This window comes from Plectrocnemia conspersa, unplaced genomic scaffold (assembly GCF_051122295.1).
Source record: "Plectrocnemia conspersa isolate PC_06_02 unplaced genomic scaffold, ASM5112229v1 ptg000007l, whole genome shotgun sequence".
NCBI classification, from domain to species: Eukaryota; Metazoa; Arthropoda; class Insecta; order Trichoptera; family Polycentropodidae; genus Plectrocnemia; species Plectrocnemia conspersa.
In genome coordinates this window covers 6,714,361-6,735,826 of record NW_028277171.1, presented here as the reverse complement: position 1 = coordinate 6,735,826, position 21,466 = coordinate 6,714,361, and the positions used below count along the sequence as shown (strand labels likewise).

Here is a 21,466-nt window from a genome sequence, read left to right as displayed (position 1 = left end):
TATATATGTATTGAGTGCAAATACACAGTATCATTACATGACTGTTATTAGAAAGTTTAGTATCTTGAATTAAATTTATTCTTGTTCATATTTCTAAATAAAAGTGGCATTTCATGAGATACAAATATTCTAAAATGCGCTCGTTTTGTTTTGCTTACATTGTATGTATAATAATTTGAGTTTTTGTTGTTTTTAAAGCACTATATTATAATAAAAAATATATATATATATATATATATATATATATATATATATATATAGATTGTACGCGCCTACGCGTGACTCTTAATAAACAAAACGAAACCTCACAATATTTTACCAAGGCTCGAAACTCTTCATCTCATTAGAAGAGAATATTCTTCTAGAGATAGACTATTTCATTCTAGTTATTGGAGGCGGCGCACCCTGCCGGATGCTGCGAAAGGGAAATGATATAGCGCGAGATAAGAGCACGAACAGTTGTAGCCGCTAAATTACCCGGAGCGAGCTTATAAAACACAGGGTAGAAATGCAAAAGGGATGGGCGCGAAAGACCACCCTCACCTACGTACGAACATAGGTATATTTTTACGTTATCACCTTCGCATTTATTTTCATTCGTCGTGGGGCGTTAGACGATTTTTCAGCTTTCGTATGAGAATCGCAGCGATTTTTCTCCGACTCCCGCGCTACATTCGGAAAATTCGCATTAAAATCCTAGTATTTGATGGAAAAATTCCAACGTAACAGGTATGGTCAATGACGTACGTGACGTGAAAAATTATAATTCAGTCAAATACTGGCTATAAATAAGGACTCACAAACAGGGTGTGGTAGAGAAATGTAAAATGCGATTAACAATAAATATTTTATGTTCACTTTTGAGATAAAACTGAATATTATTTATAAAGATCTATTATACAAAACCGAGACCAAAATGAATTTGGTGCCAAACCAGGACTTTCCAAGTACGTTGTGGATTCAAAATTATCTTAATATATGCATGTGCATATATGATATAAACCTAGAAACAGTTTTGCATAGTAACTCTTTAATTAAATTTCGAATATATGTCAGCAGCAAATTTTGATTTAGCTTTTAGAGAATATATGTATTTCTTCCTTTTAATATTATATTATTTTAATAATGCATTGAACTGGCTTTCTAAATGATTTTAGAGTCTGCTACATTTGTTATTATAACTCGTTTTAATCTCATCGGCAGTTTAATATTTTGTCTTAAATCATAGACCCAAATAAAATTTATATTTTTGCATTGTAATTAACGAATTGACTAATAAAACGCTTACATTTTACATTTTTTCGTTAAGAAATACATGTGAATTTGAACCATATTCCAATTATTTTTAGTTCAGGCAAATATTCTAGCGTAAGTTTTTATATCCTAAATTAGAAAATCGATAAATAAAACGCAGGTTGTTTAATTCTTTAATACCTATAATCCGAATACATCTAAAATTATTTTTATATTTATTTTTATTGATTAAAAATAGCATTACTTATCGCTTGCTGATGAGTATGCTACACAATCCATAAAAATGAAATAAGCACTAATATATATATATACAGTAGTGCTACTTATATATTTATTTTTGTCTCGTGTTGTTAAAATACTTAAACACAATTCTTTGAAAAAAGTCTCCATGGTGTTTTTCTTGAAAACTTTACAGGCTTGAGGCTGGATAAAAACTTTTTCTAAAACAAAGCCTCGCACTAGCTGATCGGAGTTAAGCAGATGGTATTGAGTTGTATGTATATAAATAATATACATCTTTGTACTTATAATACTTTAAATATTTTAACAGTTGTCGCAACTATATGAACTAAAGCAAAACTAAATGTAAGGGCAGTATCTTTTCTGAAATTGATGCGAAATAGACATGCAATATTTTGATTGAATCAAGGATAACTTTTTATTAGTATTGCTTTTATTGGTAGTAAACTGACATTTATATAGGATATGTATAAAAATATCTATAAAAAACTAATATTATACAATAAAAAATATATATATCTGTCTTTCTCGTATAGAATGATATATTAAGAAGTTCACATTAAAAAAAAGTATTTAAAAATAATTAATATTTTAAGACCGACTTAAGAAAAAATCAGATATAACTTTATCAAATGATTTTTATACGTTGTGATTTGATAAAAAGCAGTCTTGAAAAATACCTTCAAGTATGTAACATCGAATGCCATTTTATGAGTGGAGATTGATCGTATCTTAAATTAATTTCTGCACCCATTTAAAATAACATAACACAGATTAAACCTCCTACTAAAATAAATTTAACTTAAACCAGAAAGCTTTTAACTCGTTGAATTGTATTTTTTTTACTATAAGTTATTTTTTTGATATTTAAATGTTGCATAAATATTGATTGTTCGGTGTTTTTACCTGCTTATAAAAAAGCGTTGCTCGGAATTGATTGATATTCCTTTCCTTCTTTGTTCTTTAAGGCAGCTGTCTTTAAATCTCTGTTATGAATTTTTTATGGGTATTTGACTTATGGGATCTGAAAGCAACGTTTTCTTCTGCATATTTTTAGATATTTTCACCAAAAAAATTATCGTCATATCACTTAAAAACATCTTCTAGCAATGAACTTTAACACCATTGCTCTGATGCACTTATGTAGATGCATTCTATTGTGTTGTTTTGATGGTGCTTTTTGTAGATAGTTGAATGTGGTCGTGACTTGTTTTGGAACCGTTTTTTTGTCACCTATAAAAGGAACATTTTTCAATAGCTTTCGATCAGTTTTGTTTCGTCTTTGTTAGTGTTACAATCTTTAATTAAAAAATAATAAAAAATGACTTGCAAGTTATATGAATTTTAAAATGAAGGTTTGTCAAAAACTTGCACGTGTCTTTTTTTAGTTCATCAAATTTAATTCTAGAGATTTATCATAGGAAGATAAACCAAACTATAGTTAATGACGAAAATCCCGAGACAAACCCTCAACTGACCTCATGAGAACTTTCAGAAAGTTTTAATATTGACTAATCAAACGTCTAACTTTCAGAAAGTTCTAATATGACCATAACATTTATTATTTTCCTCGGACTTCGCACCTAGCAATTACTATTAATACTTATTTCAATGATAAAAATAATACTTCAGAAGAAGCCAAAGCTTTATTTAGCCTAAAACCTAATGATATTAATTGTAATTAGATTAATAAAGTAGCTTAAGTTATATTGAATTATAAAAATTAAAATTTATTTAATCAACTTTTATCATTTAAAATATTTAAGGCTTTCATTTAAAAAAACCGCAATTTTTACATAAAAATACAATCTTTATGGGATTTTTAATGGGATTTTACAATTTTTTTATAGAACGCAGCGCTATTTATGTTATTATTTATTATTTAATTCGCAACAGTTAAATCTCGCTAACTTTTTAATTATTTATAAATACATAATGGGCTCATAGTTTTGTCTGTGTCTAAAAAAATCTAGTTGATTTGAACTTCGTAGCTGGACCAGATTGACGTTAAGTAAAAATGTGCTGCTTCCTCGTCTTCTAAATCTCGGTTGATGCTCAACGCATCTCTACTTGCTTAGATAAACTCTCTTATGTGTGATAACAATTCTGGACGGAAGAGTATTTTGTATGGAAGCTTCTAGTGTAATAATATATATGATGGTCGAAGTTAAAGAAGTTTTATTGTTTTGCCTACTCTTGACGCTTAGATAAATTATTTTAAGATAGTGTATTTGTTATTATCTTATCTTATTATAAGGACGCCTTTGTGTGACCGTCGTAGTTTGAACAACTTGAGATTTAATAACACTGATAGTTATTGCTTATAGTCCATTAACGGATGCATTTATTTACTTTGCCTGAATTTTCGATCGTCATTAACGTCAGTATAACAAAAATGCAATTATGAATGAAGTAGTACTAAATTTTCAATGTTTTTTTCTTTTTATGTTGATTATAAAAACAACACCAAAGCGGTTAACTATTCAACCGCCTATACCTTTATTCAAATTTATTGTTTGTTACTTACGTAAATAAAACTTATTTAAAGTATATATCACTCGTTATTAAATACGTTGATATATTAAAAGGCTTATTTTAGTTATATATATATGTGTAATATATTATTCAAAAGATAAAAAGTCATCCGCCCATGAGCTTAGTTATTAATATTTCCCACCTGAAAGTAAAATTTTGCGAAATCCACCACCGATTCGTCATTCACGTATGATATCTCGACAAGAAAAATCTCATCGTGTACGTTTAAGGTATTTTCGGCTTCTCGAATGAGAAGAAGCGTACGTATTTTTTGTGTTATTTGTGTATGGGGGAAAGAAAATTGCGTTTTCAGACGTCTCAACGTGAAAACAGGTGTGAGCAGCGTTGTTCCATGAATTATAATGCATGTTTGTGTATATGCTTTTCACGGAACAAAGGTTTTCAAAGCAATGCAATAAATAAATTAATCAAACGTTTTATCACTCGAGCGTTTCTATGGTTCAAATGTACAACACGAAACATATGGAGTTTGCGCGCGATACGAATCTCATAAACGTGTAATTTGTATAAAGTCGTTTTTATGTACTATTAATGTATTTTGCGATTTTAGTAAAATACCCGGAGATATTATTTTTGACCTTTTGAATACAATTTTTATAACATCCGGTTTTTTGCAAGCATGTGCGCCACAAACAATAAAAATTCCATAAGGTCTACTCGAGACATAAATTTTCATTGTTTCAGAATTCAACAGTAAATTATCATTTACAAGAGTTGTTTAAATTGTATTTGCTATTTATATTTATGATTATATAGTATATATACTTTTTAACACAAGCCTTAGAATTCATAAAAATATAATATTTGCTTGTGTAAATTTGTAAAAAAATTAAATAATGTACCAAAAACATATCATATATCGTTAAACTTAGTTAAACGTATTCAAATAAAAATTAATAAATAATTTTAATATGCTTAAATATTATATTGAAAATACTAATCGACTGCTAGTTAAATTAATTTAATTATAATTAGTAGCTCAGTACACTTTGATCTTTATCAAAAACTGAAATATATAAATACCAAGAAAACTTTATTGCCTTCGTAATATTAGTTCTTATTTTTTAATTATTTCTAATAACTCTAAAATCTATATTAACATATAATTTAAAACTTATAATGGCTGACTCGTTATTAATTTAATTTCTTATAATTATTATGTCTAAAATATATTACGAAACCTCAATATTAATGAAAAATAATTATTAACGTAATGGTTAGATAATTTCATACGTACGTAGGTACATCGTTAAAATTAACCTCTTGTATATCCGTTTTATTGATTTGCTAATGAAAATGTTAAAACTAAATAGCGTTTAATTACCAAGTGATAATTAAGCGAGTGGTTTAATTAATGAAATGTATTTATTTTCAAATTTTATCTGAAGTTATAATAATTTATTATTAAATTAAAAAAAGTTTAATTATTATATTATCCTATTATGACTTGACAGGTTTTCTCAATGAGTCATGATAAGCATTATACAATTAAACCGTAAAAACAAAAAAAAAGGATTAGCACCATCCCACATCTTTTTTTACAGCTCCTCATAGCTATCACCGAAAACACCCTTGTGTTTGGCAAGCTCTGTGGGAAGCTTGATATCTCGTGTACAAAGAGAGTTCTCGAGTGCTGATGTCCTAGCCGCAACGATAATAATGAGGGACGCGATCGCGACTCTAGACCGGGCAACAATTCGATCGATGGATCAAAATATTCGCAATTTATAATTGGGTTTTTAATTTATCTAAGCACGTTATTAAATGTATTTTGTCGCGATTGAATATATAATATAATATAAATAGTATATTTAATATTTATTAAACCGCTTTTTTATTATTAATAAATTGTTGTATATCATTAGTAATTTAAAAACGACATGAATAATTGAAATTAGTTTATTTTTTCGTAATAATTCAAAAGAAATATTATTTTTTTACATGGTGGGTTTCTGTCACAATACATATGAGAGAAAATTTGAAGCGCTATTTCAACACGCTACATGTTAAATTTTAATGTGAATTTTCAATTAATAATAAAACATGGAAGAATAAGTTGCAAGGTAGCAAAATTGTTACTAAAATATTAATTGAAGCCATGGATTCACTTTTGAAAAACTTCAAAAATTAAAGCAGAATAATAAAAAATATACGATATATACAAATATCTTAAAACAGATAATAGAAAAATAAAGTAAAAATTTTAATGAACACATCATGAAAAGTAAATATCGATTTGTGTTATTTTCCTTGCAATTAGATTAATTGACGTAAATTGAAAATGACGCATATATGCCGTTAAGAGAAAAAAGAGAAGATGATCTAGATTGGATCCCTGTGGTACTACAAAATAAGCGAAATAATAATCAAAGTGACGATTTCAATAGCTCACATACTGACAGTGGCAACTTAAGCAACACGAAAGCAAGCTAACAAAATCGTTCGAGGAACTGAAGTTGCTTGACTTCCGAAAAAGTAGCTCATGATAAACGTTGTCGAATGTTTTTCAAAAGTCGTATAGACTACATCGAACTGGATTTTAAAATCGAAGTACATGAAATTAGTGACCGTGAAACGACGCGAACGAAACCCGCGTTGTTGGTATACTAGAGCTTCTGACAGTGCTTGTGGATATATCTGTGAAGAATTATATTAAACAACTTAGCAGATAGAGCGAAAGAACTGCGAAATTTATTTTAAATACGATACAAAAAGTTACATATAAATAAACTGTACGAAATATTTTTTGCAACAAAAATATTTGCGTTTTAACTGTATTTTCACAATATATCAAACACTAACAAGTTATCAAATGTTTTTAATTGAAAAATGCAATATCGTGCTTTGATGTATGCAGCAAAATAACATTCTTATTTTTGATATATGAATATATGTATACAACAGTGTATAGGTTTTAAACGTGATTATGTTTTATATATTTGTTATATAAAACAGATTTAATTAATTAAATAAATAATGACCTGAGAGCGCTTTCAATCTTACAGACAAAAATAAATACCGAGAAAGTGTTCTTGAGTTTTAGAAATATTACCGTTGTCTGTTGCTTTATTATTCGTAGTACTTGGCAAACAGGCTTTATAATAAATTTATTTATAGAAATATGGAATGCTTTATATCAATAATAATAATATTATTCAATATTTGTGGTCAATATACTTTTATTTAAATGAACATTAGCTTTGTTGTGTCATATCTATAAATTTTACTAGTTATTACATATGCGTAGTTCAATAACAAAGGGTAATAGCTATTGTTAGTAGCTTATGTAACTATTACCATTATGAAAACAAAGTTATATTGAGCTACTTATTTTTATTTAGATGAAAACCAGACTTAATTCACTGTAGCATACGTTTAACTGAGTACATGTTGGCAATTAACAAACCTGAATCTACAAATACGTACATGTTTGCTTAAAACCGTAGCACTGTAATACAAACTTGCAGGGGTGAAACGACTCATTAAAATTAACAGACTATTCGTTCGAACATTAAATGAATTAATTTCAATATTCGCTTTCAACTACTTCACTAATTAAACACCAAACTTAATTCAATAAAGCACAATAAATATTATCAAGGATACCACACTGCAATAAATTTTATATTAAGCAAGGTGTAACTGTTGCAAATACAAAATATAATAATTAGTGAATTTTTTCTATAAAAAAATAGATAAAAAATGTTGATAGAATTGTAACTAATTACTGAGACAATAGATTTTCTATTACTTTTCCGCAAATGTAGCTAATACCTGTCCCAAAATATATTATCATATTAAGGTACTTCAACATATTTATTTATTTAAAATGTGTATGTGTAATATTGCGTGATTTTTAAGTATCTCTTTAATATTTATTATACAACAACGCACTATATGGTTTGGCTAAATTTAAAGACTCAAATTTATAAATATTGCTAAGTATTTAATTTTGTCTTTTTATTTTCTATCATAAACACTAATGCTTGTCTTTTTATTTTATTTTTATTTTTAATCATAAACTTGCTCTTTAGACATAGTCTTAAATGCTAAGATGGAATTAGCTAAATGTCTTTAAGTATTACTTAAAAGAGCTTAATAGGCAGTTTCTTAAGTAAATTTAAAATAACTAGAAGTATATGCTAACAGTGATTTCTATTAGTTGACGTTAACTAATTTTCATAGATGTTAAAAAAAAATTCTGTCTTTTTTCGCGGCACACAAAACATTGTAAAAAAACACTACAATACACAACAAACGTTGAATTAAATTAACTCTGTAAAATACAGATCAAAAATAATGAATTGTATTCCCAATGGTCCGATGTACGAAATTCCCGTATGTCTACACACATAAACTGCGGTGGGTCCAATTCGCAGTTTACAGTTACTGATTTTATTTTTCGCCTCGCAATTTTGTTGACCTGTTAAAACGGTCTATGGTTTTAATTCGGTTTTCGGAAACAATTTTTCGAACCCCAGGAGTCTACATTGTCATTGGTTCAATTCTAAACGAATACACGCATATATACGTGCGTGTATGATTGTGCACTCACCATATATAATATTTGTATGTGTTTTCCATCAAATCCCTTGTTTTTGTCCTCGGTCGAAAAAAACTCATCCATAATTTAATAACGTGTCGCATTGTGATGTTTGTTTTTGTCAACGAACAGTCACGATTTAGTTATCCTGCAGACTATTATTAACTGTAAAAATCGATTAATATATTATATATTCATGTAAAATACCAATTGGATTTAAATATCGCTAATAAGATTTCTTATTTTTTATTATTTATTCTGAAACCTCGTATCTTTATATCGAAGGCGGCGCCTGGAAATTGAGACATTTCGCGAATGGGAAAATTGAAAGAAAAAAATGTTATACGTACATATTAAAGTATTGTGCTCGTTTCAAATTTGAATTGCAAAATTGTACCATAAAAATTGTTTGAATAAAAAATTCGTTTCCACATTCGTTTGAAGCGTTCAAAGACTCTCCATAAAACACACCGAGATAAATTGCTCATAATAAAGCTCTTGTCGTCTTCGTGCAATGATAATAAAACCCAATAAATACTCGTTATAACGATTTTGGACAATGAAAATCTTCGCTTTGACAAATTTTGATTTATTTGCCAAAGACGAGCCTCTAATGGTTAAAAGACCAAAGCGACGATTTTGACCCCTGAGATTGATCTTATTTTTATAAATTGAACAAAATTGTACCAATTTTATATTTGACAAATTGATATGCGTATATCAGAATGATAAAATAAGTTTACTTGATTATTAAATGAAAGGCAATATTAAGTGAATAGACTGTTTCATTAATTTATTTTTTATGTATTAGAGCTAACAATTTTTCAATTTGATAAGAAACTACAGATTAATAAAAAAAATGATAGTGAAAGCCAATAAATATGTTTTTTATCAATAAGTTACCCTATCTAATAAATATAGGCATGTTTTAAAGATGTTTGCTAAGCAATGAATGCAAATTCTATAAAGGTGTTTAATCAACGTGTTAATTGTAGGACTTTCAAATGGTATTATAAATATTCCGTGAGCTAATTTTAAGAATTGAATCCTAACATATTTTTTTATCAGTATATTTACTTTGTTTTAAATTTTAATTTCTAAGACCAAACAACGCATCGAGATCGCGACGGATTAATTCATATCCAGAGACAATTATTATCGTTCTATTGTTATGTTTAATTTGTATCACGTCAGATTTGTATATTTGTATATTGTTATTTGTATAAAAAGTGTATAGCATTTAATACTTCATTATTTTTTTAAATATGGATTTTGAAAATTAAAGCAATAGCCTTGATATTATTTCGAATTGATGTAAATATTTCAACTCTTTGATAATTTATTTATTAAAATAGAGTATATTTTTGAACTCAATGCTCAACAATAGATAAATTTAATATATAATATATGATTGATCACTGATATTTTATCACAAAAATTATTAAATGTAATATATTTGAGCAACAGTTTTAAATGATTGTTCACGATTCTTTTTATTAATATACATTATTAAATTTTAATGAATAAACCTTGAATTACAATAAATATGCCTCATACCTTGGCTTTAAATAATATTAAAATATATTTTAAATATGTTAATAGTCTTAAATAATTAATGTACTGATTATTTTTTTAAGTTAAAGAGATAAAATCATACGAAATCCGTGATTATCCGACAGTTACTATTGCTTAAAGATCAAAAAATTAGGCGAGTCAAATTAAATTATATAATAATTACATTATATTTAGTGTAGCTTTTGTATCGAGATTTGACGTACACGTGAATAATCCTGAATGACAAATTTTCAATCTCCGTTATAACTTCTTATTAAAACATACATTAATAATTCTGTATCATTTATCTCCTCGACTAACACCTTCCTGTCAAGTTGTTTTGGGTCAACATTGCAGAAACAGTAAGCCAGTTGACAACTGATGTACTATACATTAAACGTACACTATACACCAGGGTATACTTTACATATTACCTAGACGTTCCTTTCAAACAACTTGTATGATTAACTTTTTCTCCTGCAGATAAAATATTACATTCCTCAGAGAGCGAACTCTTTCTAATAGATCTGTCAAAATCAGAAATATCACAAGATATTTTCCCCATTTAACTTTTATATAAATAAGTTTTTATACATACATCTGCCAGAAAATGATTTATTGTCGTTCGATAACCACACTTGATGATAGATAACTTGTTGGCTTTTCTGCTTCTTTGGGAAGGTCCATTATTTGCAGCTCTTTTTGGAACGGTCAAGAGTGCTTTTATGTATTTTGTGACCCGAAAAAGTATGAAAAACTTTCATCATAATTTTAAGCACAGACTGTTCGAATGGCTTTTCTGTTTTATTCATTCAATTATGTATGTATTTATGTTAGCGGAGACCTTTCGTGTGCTGCTGTTTTTCGTTTTATATAAAATAAGTTTTTTTTTCACTAATAAATTTCCAGGCAGATGTTGTTGATAAAACATTTAATATTGAATTCAATGTCTCGTTTTTTCAACTTGCCGCTTTTATAATCTCATCAATTTTTATCTTCCGAAAATAAATGACCCGAAAACGAAAACGTCCGCTAGGAGCATTATAATAAAACACAAAACGATTTTCTTGTTTTCCTTTAATTTATACCGTCAGACAAAGCCTCCCTTTTTGAATGATTCGGAAAGAATTCAGAAAAATATATACGACTACATTTACATACATAGGTTTATATTCTAAAGGTATCGTCTACGTTGAAATTACTTTTGCGAGAATGCGTAATTGCAAAAGTCGTCACGGATTTAAAAATTATTACTTCGAAGCGTTTATTTTTATTATAAAAAAAATACGAGAAAACTCTGTGGCAAAGGTACTATTGTTATTTCGTTATCATTTTTATATTTCAAGAAAGTTTTAATGTTACAAAGCTATAAATAATTCGAGATTGTCAAAGCGTAATTTTTTTCCGATTTATATTCTTTGTTTATTCCTCCGCGACAGATGTAACGATTTCCGTTCGTAGAATATAAGCTATGAAATAATATTCACCCATGACAGATTTACATAATTATATGTAGAAAAGCTATAACGTAAATTTAATTTTGATTATGTTATTAATCTAAAAAAATGAAATACAAATGTGTGCTATCTTTATAATTGACATTATTGAATTACTGTTTATTTTACTTTATTGATTTATTATATTAGGTGTACATAGTTAAGTTAAATTCTAAAACAGAGCCGTTAAATCTATGTGTTTATTTTTTTTATACAAAATATTGAAAACTGATTAATGGTATATTATTTTATTGTAATTTTGTGATCTCGTGTGTGATAAATAAAGCTTGTGATTCTTATCTATATATATATATGTTAGTAATTGACATTTAATTCTTTATTTGATAATGAATACATTCCGTGAGCTAATGAACGAAAATTTAAAATAATTAATAATAAATTATTTTATACACAAGAAAAAAATGGGAATTTTTTTTTGTGTATTTATTAATTTTATCACAGTATACAGAAGATATTTTTTTCAACGAATATTATGCTAAAGAAAACACTTAAAAAATTGTTTTTTATAAAATTATAGTAATAAGAAATAATCTTATTTTATTGTAATAACTAGTATATTTTATAGTTTAAATTAACCATAACATATTAAAGTATATATTTATCATCCATAATATTTGATACAGTATTTTATTTTCAGAAGAAATTTCTGGATCCAAGCGTTCTTCATTTAAAAATATTTTTAAACGTTTATTTTTGTTTTCCTTTCATATAAATAATATTATGTGTATATATAAATGTGGTTTTCCTGGAATTTGTGTCAGGTGTGTTTATTTTTGTTTAAGAGTATTTGTCATTAATTGATGTGTAACAATAATTAACGCACAGTTTTTGCTATTGTATACATAAAGTCCTCTTTCCGTATCTAAGTACAAAGAATCCAGTCGTTTCCGAAGCAGGTTGAACGCTATATTTAAGACGTCGTGCTTGACTGGGGCTTAACGTGAAGAGAGAAGCACTTGCTTTTTTGATCCCCTACAACCCGAAGTTGATCGGCCTTCTCTTCAACTGGAGTTTATACGAACTCAGCGAGTCCAAATTAGAGAGCTCGGCGATGTCTTGTATTCCATGACATAAGTTATATTTGAGTCTTTTGTATCAATTTTTTGCACTCTGTCTGAGGGAGATTTAGGGCTCGTCCACTTTTACAGCCAGCGTGCAACCGTATCGTTTTAGAAAGTATAGCCTGTACTGGATTTTCAAACAGATTGCATTTAGTTTTTTGCATTTAATATGTATTAAGTACATTTACATTTTTTATTTGTTATACATTTTTTAATTACTTATTAAAAATACGTTATTATTTTTACAGCGTCCCGGACGATCGACTGTGCTGTGTTCAGACTGATCCTGAATAATAATTAAAAGGTAGGATTTTAATATTTTTACTATTATTTATACTATTTTAATTTAATAGAAATTGAGTATAACTCAATTAAAGGAACACTAATTTATATATTAGCAAATATATTTGTTTATTTAAATCGCTCATAATAGATGAACTTAAAATATTACGTTTTTTATTATAGTAAATTACTACAAAATTATAAGGTATCTAAAATAGTAGCAACATAAAATAAAAAAGTAATATAGGAATCTTTATAATGTTGCCTTTGATGGAAATAAAGCAGCTTTTTGTTTACGTATAAACGTAAGAGTGATTAGTAAAATCATTTTATTTTTAAAGGGTTTGCAGGGTTTTTAGGGGTTTTCTATTAAATAGATACAGCTTTAAAGCCGGTTAGAAATAGCTGTTGATAAGTTTTTAGATTTTATATAGTGCATATAAATGATTCCGGGCCTCATGACAAAAATACCATTATATATATTTTTTAACATCGTAATATAATTTTTTGCCGAGCTACCGAGCGTTCACACTGTGACGGCATCGACACAGTTTTATTGCTTTTGACGTGAATTTTTGCCTTTTGAGAAGTGATAATTGTCTTTGCGCTCTCGTATTGACCGAAATTCGGTTTGAAAATACTTTGACCAGCTCTCTTATATTATAACTCCATAGTAATATCGGTAAGGATAGTTACCATACTATTAAAACATAGTGTAATATCGAAATGCAGACAAGCTGTAGAGTAATATGTGAGATGCGATGTCTGTCTGTACTTATTTCTCAGCTAATTTTCCCCTGAGAAATGAGTTGGCTAAGTTTGTATTTTGCCTTGGCATAATGGAAGTTCTAAAAATATAATTAGAATTTCAGAACTTTCATTAGATTAGGTTTGAGTTTGAACATAAAATGGACGTTTCGCAACTGTCAAATTGTGTTTCGTAGAAATTTTAGATCAGCATATTAGTTTAATTATATTTTTGCTAATAGAAATAAATATCTACTAAAAAAATGTATTTGAACTTTAATAGAGAAAATATAAATTTACTAAAAAATATACATTTATTATAACATTTATACATTGAATGTAAATAAATAATGAAATATGTAAATATATATTACTACATATAGAATAGTTAAAATTATATAATTTTACTAGCAGCTGCCAGATAATTTATATTTTCACTTGTAAAAATATAAATCTACTGGTATAAATGTATTGTGATATGATTTTACTAAAATGACATATTTTCAAAAAAATATTTTCGGGATTGATTCCAGACTTTTTTTTTCTAGATTTTCTATAATATATCTAGCGATTTTAAAGATTTTCTATATCTAGCGATTTTATAGATTTAAAGATCCTTATTTTAAAGATATGCTTGAAAATTGACAACGCAATTTTATTCTTATTATTTTAATTGTATGGAAAATATATTTTTTTAATACGTTATCCAAAATTTATAAATGTGCTATTATTAATATTTTTTAAATAAAATACTTTAAACTCTATTAGTGTGTAAATGTAACGTTTTTTTAAAACGTTTTTCTCTCTCAAACTTTTTTTAATACTATCTTATTAAACTACTATGATGAATTAGGGAAACCTGACATATCATAGTGGGAAAATACAGGAAGTTGTTAATTTTTTTATGTATTTTTTTAAGAGAAATTAATTAACTTCATTATTATTATTTTTATATAATGATAACGAAACATTCTTGATTTTAAATTAGTTCTACTTATGAATTAAATTTACATCTTTTTTTATTTGTTTAATTTGCCCCCTTTGTAAGAAAAATAATAAGTTTCTGATTTAGCCAACCACCCCCTGAATATTTTCTGACTAAATTATTAATCCAGCACGCCTTCTTAAACAATTGCCCCATTGAGCAAAATTGAATTTATAATATATATACATATATATTAATTATATGAATTATTCACACAAATTAGATGGTACAATAATAAAAGTAGTTGAGTGGTGATGAATTTAAATAAAATTATAAGATTTTAATATTTACTAAATATTGTATCGATATTATTTTATACGGTGTAATATGAATTAAAATTACAATAAAATATTACAACAGTGCTTCTTTATTTATCTTTCTATTTTATAATTTTATTTTGAATGCAAGAAGATTTCTGACGTTGCAGAAAATACGAATGAAAGCAAAATATAAAGGAGAAGTCAGGGTGAATTGGAATTAGTTAATATATAAGTATTTTGATTTATATTTGAATGAGTACAGAACCAGCAATAAAAAGGATTTACGAACGGGAGAGGTAAAGAATAATAAATCAGGGTAGGATTTATTTATACGGCTATTGCTAAATGAAATAAAATATATTAAAAATTTAAGTGATTTAATATTTCGTGAAATTTTAAAGTGACAAATGGCTTTGTATTGCATTTATATGCGGCAAAACGGAAAAAGAACTTAGATGGCTTTACTCTATACGAATATTATGAGAGAGCTTTTAAAGTATTTTTGTAACCTTATAGCTGTATATTTGTATATATATATATATACATACGTAGTACATTCTTCAATATGATACCCTTATGAAATTCTATCCGCTTATGATTGGTTTGATCTAAACTCGCAACTGATGCCGTTTGCATGGGAAATTTCATCGGAATTCAAATATCGTTCCAAACAAACGATTCCTCATCCGAGTAACAATGATCGGTCCAAATATATCGAATGCAAATTTAGAACACGTCGCCTGATTCCTTAGACAACAGTTATGCGGTATTTGTTGTTTACCAATGGTAGGTGTTTGTTTAATGTGGATTAATGTCAAAGTTTGCCAGCAAATAAGAAGCGCTCCTTACTGTGGTAATAAACAGCCGTCTTCGCCTCGGGTGTTTGTTTCTTCCACCTTAATATCCACACCCGCGTTTCATAAACCTCGAGGATTAATTAATAATTTCGCACGGCAAAGTACAGAGAATCGTTAATGGCTATACTTTTGACTGGTTCCGTCGGAGACGACGCGACGCGTTAATTATTAATTAAATTTCCACCTGTGCCGGGATTAATAACTCGCGACGATTATTCAGCCAGTTTCTGGTGCATTATGACTTTGACTGTGATTTATTAGGTGTATATTTTATTAAAACGTTAGGTCAGTAAATTAGTTCTTGCATGTTTTTGACATAGTTTCATAGAAATGTAAGTTTTCTTATAAATTATTTCAGCTAATAAAACTACGGGGAATATTTGGAAAGGCTAGTTCTTTTGTGTTTTGAGGTCATAGAGTTTTTCAGACTTTGCAGCTAAATGGAAAAGTTTATTTAATTGCCATATATAAATTACCACATATATTAAAAAATGTAAATGTCGCTATCGAGCATTGGAGTTAAAATTACACGTCATGGAAGTCGTCTTTACTGGAATGACGAGTTGTATAGCTGTCGGCTGTATCTGTCGTGATGTGTTCTCGGGGATGATCCACTGATGTGTCTCGTGTCCCTGAGAGAAGACGAATAGAAGCATTTGCCTACCCTTGAATTTATTCAGAAAAATGTATGTAATATTAATAAATACTACGAATCTAAGTGAAATAGAAATATTAAAAAAAGACAAAATAACGTCCCTTATTCTGAACCAAAAATTATCAGGTTATTCCTTAAAAAAATTAAAAAAAAACCTTATTAAGGTACTCAATTACAGTATTGAATATAAAATGGATAGTGTTCGAATATTGTTTTTTTTACCGATATATATTTATGTAACCAATTATTTTTGTAGATCAAATAATTGCCTATAAATATTATTTATTAAAAAATAATTATTAATTAGTAGTAATTATTTTATTTATTCATTAATTACATTAAATAATGCAAAATATTCATAACATAATGCAGTGCGAATTACAGTGTCAAGAGAAAAATACTTGATTTATTATTTTGCACACTTTTTAAACAGGAGCGTGCTTAAAGATTCTTAAAATCATCAGTATTAAAATCAGCTGCGATTGAGTTAATTCAGAAAAACATTTTAAATTCAATATTTTGTCAAATTGCTTGTATACCTATCTCTACAATAGCTAATAATGTTTGGAAAAATGCTATTTAATAATTCATCTAATACAAATTGTTATTAGTGTCAAGCAAGTGTATACAAACAAGCTATTTCATAGTCTGTCAATAACGAAAGAATTCGACCAAATCTGAAAAAAAAATTCTCTACAGGCATTCTTCTACCCAAACACTTATTATGGCTTTAAAACACCCTCGTTTTTACAATACCGCCTAAATAATCTCCAATTGGTCCTTTAAATCTGAATGACGGCGGATAGGAATGTTTAATTTTTTCTCGCAACATAATTATATATAATATTCTAAGCAAATCATTTGACTTAAAATCAAGAAATTAATAATCAGACGCGATACTTAAAATAAAGATACTTTATTCTTGTCTTTAAAAATATATTGATCTTTTTATTTGTTTAATGGTATTATAAGAATCCAAAAATAAAATAAACATAAAATATATTTTAGGCTTTGTATCTTAGCTTTCCAAATAACCCTCGTATCTATTTTAAGTGAATTGTATTTGCAAACATATTTATAAAATATTCGAGAAAATTAAGTATAAATATAAGTCGATTAAATGTCAAACCAATGTCATAAATTTCGAAAATCGGGTAGAATCCTCTCGATTTCCTTAACGATATTATCTTTCAGTTGACTGCTTTAGGTTGGTTATTATGGAACATTGAAATTGCTCTTATTTTAAGAACACTTGGCACATTACACTTAAGTTCTTCAGAAATCGATAATGAATAAAAATACTAATAATAATGGGTACGATTTTAACGTTCATAAAAAATAAGCTGATTAAAAATCTATCATAACGTATATGGTATAATTTTTTGATATTGTTGCTGTATTTATAATATTATTGATTCATATTTACAAAATTATATTTGTTTGCAAATTTTTTAAATTTCAATGACTTTATTAACACAATTTAATGCACAAGGTGTCAGTATTAGGCGGCGGTGCTTAATGCAAAACAATTAATTAAGTTGTGGTAGGCAATCGAGTTCTTGAAGAATGTGTGTCGATTTTCATCACTCTCTTTAGTTGAGTAATCAGATATCAACCCTTTTATACAAAGAACATAAAAAGTTTTCACATGTAGTACTACATTACTATTTGTTTGGAGAAACAATGATATTGTTTAAACACGCGTCTCGTCAATCACGTTATATTTTTAATGTGGTAAGAAACGTTAATAGAAGTTTTGGTTATCCTGATTAATGTTTCTTGTAGTCATTGTTTACGCCTGGTGCTTGTGTATTTTAATATTATACAATCTCTCAAAGGTTTTTTTGGTAAAGCTTCTTTATTTAAATAGCACTTTCTAGTAAGGATATATTTAATAATATTTATAGATTAATGGTAGTAATACAACATATCTTATTGATGTAATTCTGATGTATAGCTATTTTTTATAGATTTTAAACTAAAATAAATAGTTTACAATTAATAAAAACACTTTCAGAATTATTATACACCTTGTTAGTGTTATATTTACAATGTAAAAAATATATATTTTGTTGATACTTCAAATGAATTTACTATTTTCTTAATCAAATATAGTATATTAAAAAAATAGTGTCATATATCCTATATTATAATTATACGAAATGAAAAGTATTTTTTTTTGTATAAAATTTGCTTCAAAAATATCCTTGTTTTAATTCTTCAACAATATTTATATTAGTATTTATATGTTTATATTATATACAATACATAGTATTGATATAGTCAATTTTAACAATAAATGGTTTTCGATTCATTAAAATTATTAAATACAAATAAATCATTTGTGTTAAATTATAAATATGTTTATTTTGATTATTTATTTTATTAAAAGCTGTAAATCAAATTATTTAATAGAAAAAAAATGTAATTGTTAAGCAAAAAACAATATATAAAAAATCAAAACCTAAAACCCGATTTTAAATTAATTAAATGGATATAAGTAAAAATGTTTTCGAACATATTTGTTGATACATATTTTATAAAAGCAAAATTGTTTAAAACTAATAATTTTGATGAAAATGGAAAATAAAATGACAGATTTTCAGCCCATGAATTTATATATTATAAATTTAGACGAATTTGTGTAACGAATATATTTGTTTTTAATATCGACATTTTGATGTAGCTAATAAATTCTTCAAAGAGTTCGGCGTATATAATGTTTCAGTGTTGTTGCAAACAAGTAATTATATTGTGTTTAATTAAATTCCGTAGGGTGTTTTTTGCGTTGGTAATAAACTTTTAAATGCTATCAACTAATATCGGCCCTAATAAAACATTTTATATGGCACTTCGTAGTAAATTCCATATCAACGGCCTAGCCTAGTTTAAACTATCAGAAAAAGTTCAACAAATGTATATTTACAATGGAGCAACTTGAACGTTACAATCACATATATAAATGTTACCTTTGCCATTTGTACATTTATTCATGATTACTTTTTGAGAGTATTTTTCGGTAATAAACAATTCGCAAGCGGCAATATAATTTGCGTTAAAAGCGTTACTTTCAAGAGTTTCTCTTTTAATCCACTTTTAGGCTGAAAGACTCCGATTTGAAAACCGTCCAAAAAATCCAATGGGAAATAAAATAAAAACGTGACCTAAATTCTAAGATAAAAATAGTTACACTAGTATAAATTTTGTAAAACCATTACATTTAGTACATACGAACATAATGAATGTTAAGAAAGACTATTGAACGAATGTTCTAATACAATTTTCTATTATGTACACATTATACTTGGATGGATAGCAATATTTTTTTCGATAATTTGACTGTCACGTATTCTGCTTGTAGATTCGGAGAGATATTTAATTTTATATCAATTTTTCAATCAACATAAACAATGCAATCAATAATTTATCTGATTCTTTCTACATCCGTTTTACTTGGTGTATTATCTGAATTATATAGTTTAGTATTATTGTACAACATAATGACAACTTTTAAATTACGATATTTAATTTAACACCACTAGTTAATCTTACACTAACATAAGTAAGTACATAAATATTTACAGATTTTTCGTATACTTTATTTTATTTTCTCGGATCCCATTAAAGGTTTTAATACACCACACGTTAGCGTGCATTTCGGCTAATGAAAAGAAAACATGATCACGTCAACAGCCATAAAGCGAACTTTGCACTCGCACACACTCTTGAACGTAATCCTGTTTATTTATCTAAAACTTGTTTGCACAGCGAGTAGTCGTGCAAATGAAAGGAAAAGCCTCAGAAACAACCAAAGAATCAACACCACTTAAATTGTTAATTGTTTCCTAACAACTTTGCCAAAGTTTTCGCTTTGCGACAACATTTGAAACGAAAGATTTTTTGCCCTTAAATTAAATTCCAATAACAACTAAATTCTGGTAAACTTCAACATGAATGGTGTCAATATACATGTTATATATGTATGAATAGGTATTTCTTACAATTTGAGATTTTTTGCCACACAATAAAACATATTTTGTTAATAAATAATAAAATGAGTCAGATGTTTAGTCTTTTATTAATTAACCCTTTGGACGTGGAAATCGACTAAAGTCTCTTAATAGATTTTTTAATCTCTTTACGCAGAAGTCAGTAAAAAAAATATTTTTTAAGAAAAAACTTTTTTTGTGAATAAACATAAAATATCATTTTAAATAAATAAAAATTTAAAAATCAGAACATTTAAAAACAGTATCAAGGTAAAATTGTCATTTTAAAAAAAAAAACAATTTTATATTTATTTTTGATTAACGCGTCCAAAGGGTTAAAAAGATAATTTGCAGTATTTATGTTTAATAAATTCACACGACAAACTCCTTTATTTATACATCAAACAAAACCTATTTTTTTGATAGCGCAGTGACTAATTATATTAATAGCTACATTAATAATTTCAGACACAGCTCTCTTTGCTCTCATATTCATATTCTTAATTATCATTTTTTAATGTAAATATTTTTGCAAGGAAACGGAGTGCGTAAGATTACACAGAGAACAATAACTGCGCAGCAAGGCGAAGAATGAGAGACTAATGAGCGAAGCCATTTATCAAGGCGAAAGAAAAATGTATTTATAAAATTCCTCTTCTTGGAAATTTCAAGAAAACACTCCACAGCCAAGGTGAATCGGCTGATTTTCTTCGCGATTGTTTTTCTTAATTATGACGCACCGTCAAATCGCCAATTAAGATAATTAACGATTTATTTCAATTCTCGACGTATGAATCTCTCAAGATATTAGTTTTTTGCTGCTAACGATCTTTTTTTCCAATTCTCATCACGTAGAGCCATTTATTGCGTATGTCCGTAGTGCCAAAAATATTCTGCCCGAGTAGTTGTTTTTGTTATATCGGCGATACAACCCGCTGTGCCTTGGCCTTCTTCACCACATGACGC

The 21,466-nt window shown here is 27.4% G+C and overlaps 1 protein-coding gene across 1 annotated transcript in view; it reads left to right on the top strand.

Moving 5' to 3' along the window:
- The window catches only part of SPR (G protein-coupled sex peptide receptor), a 263,731-nt gene that overhangs the window by 103,068 nt on the left and 139,197 nt on the right, over window positions 1-21,466 (top strand). The window contains exon 3 of the mRNA XM_088188918.1: window positions 12,974-13,029. The gene's annotated coding sequence lies outside the window, so the exon portion shown is untranslated. The remainder of the gene's footprint in view (window positions 1-12,973; window positions 13,030-21,466) is intronic.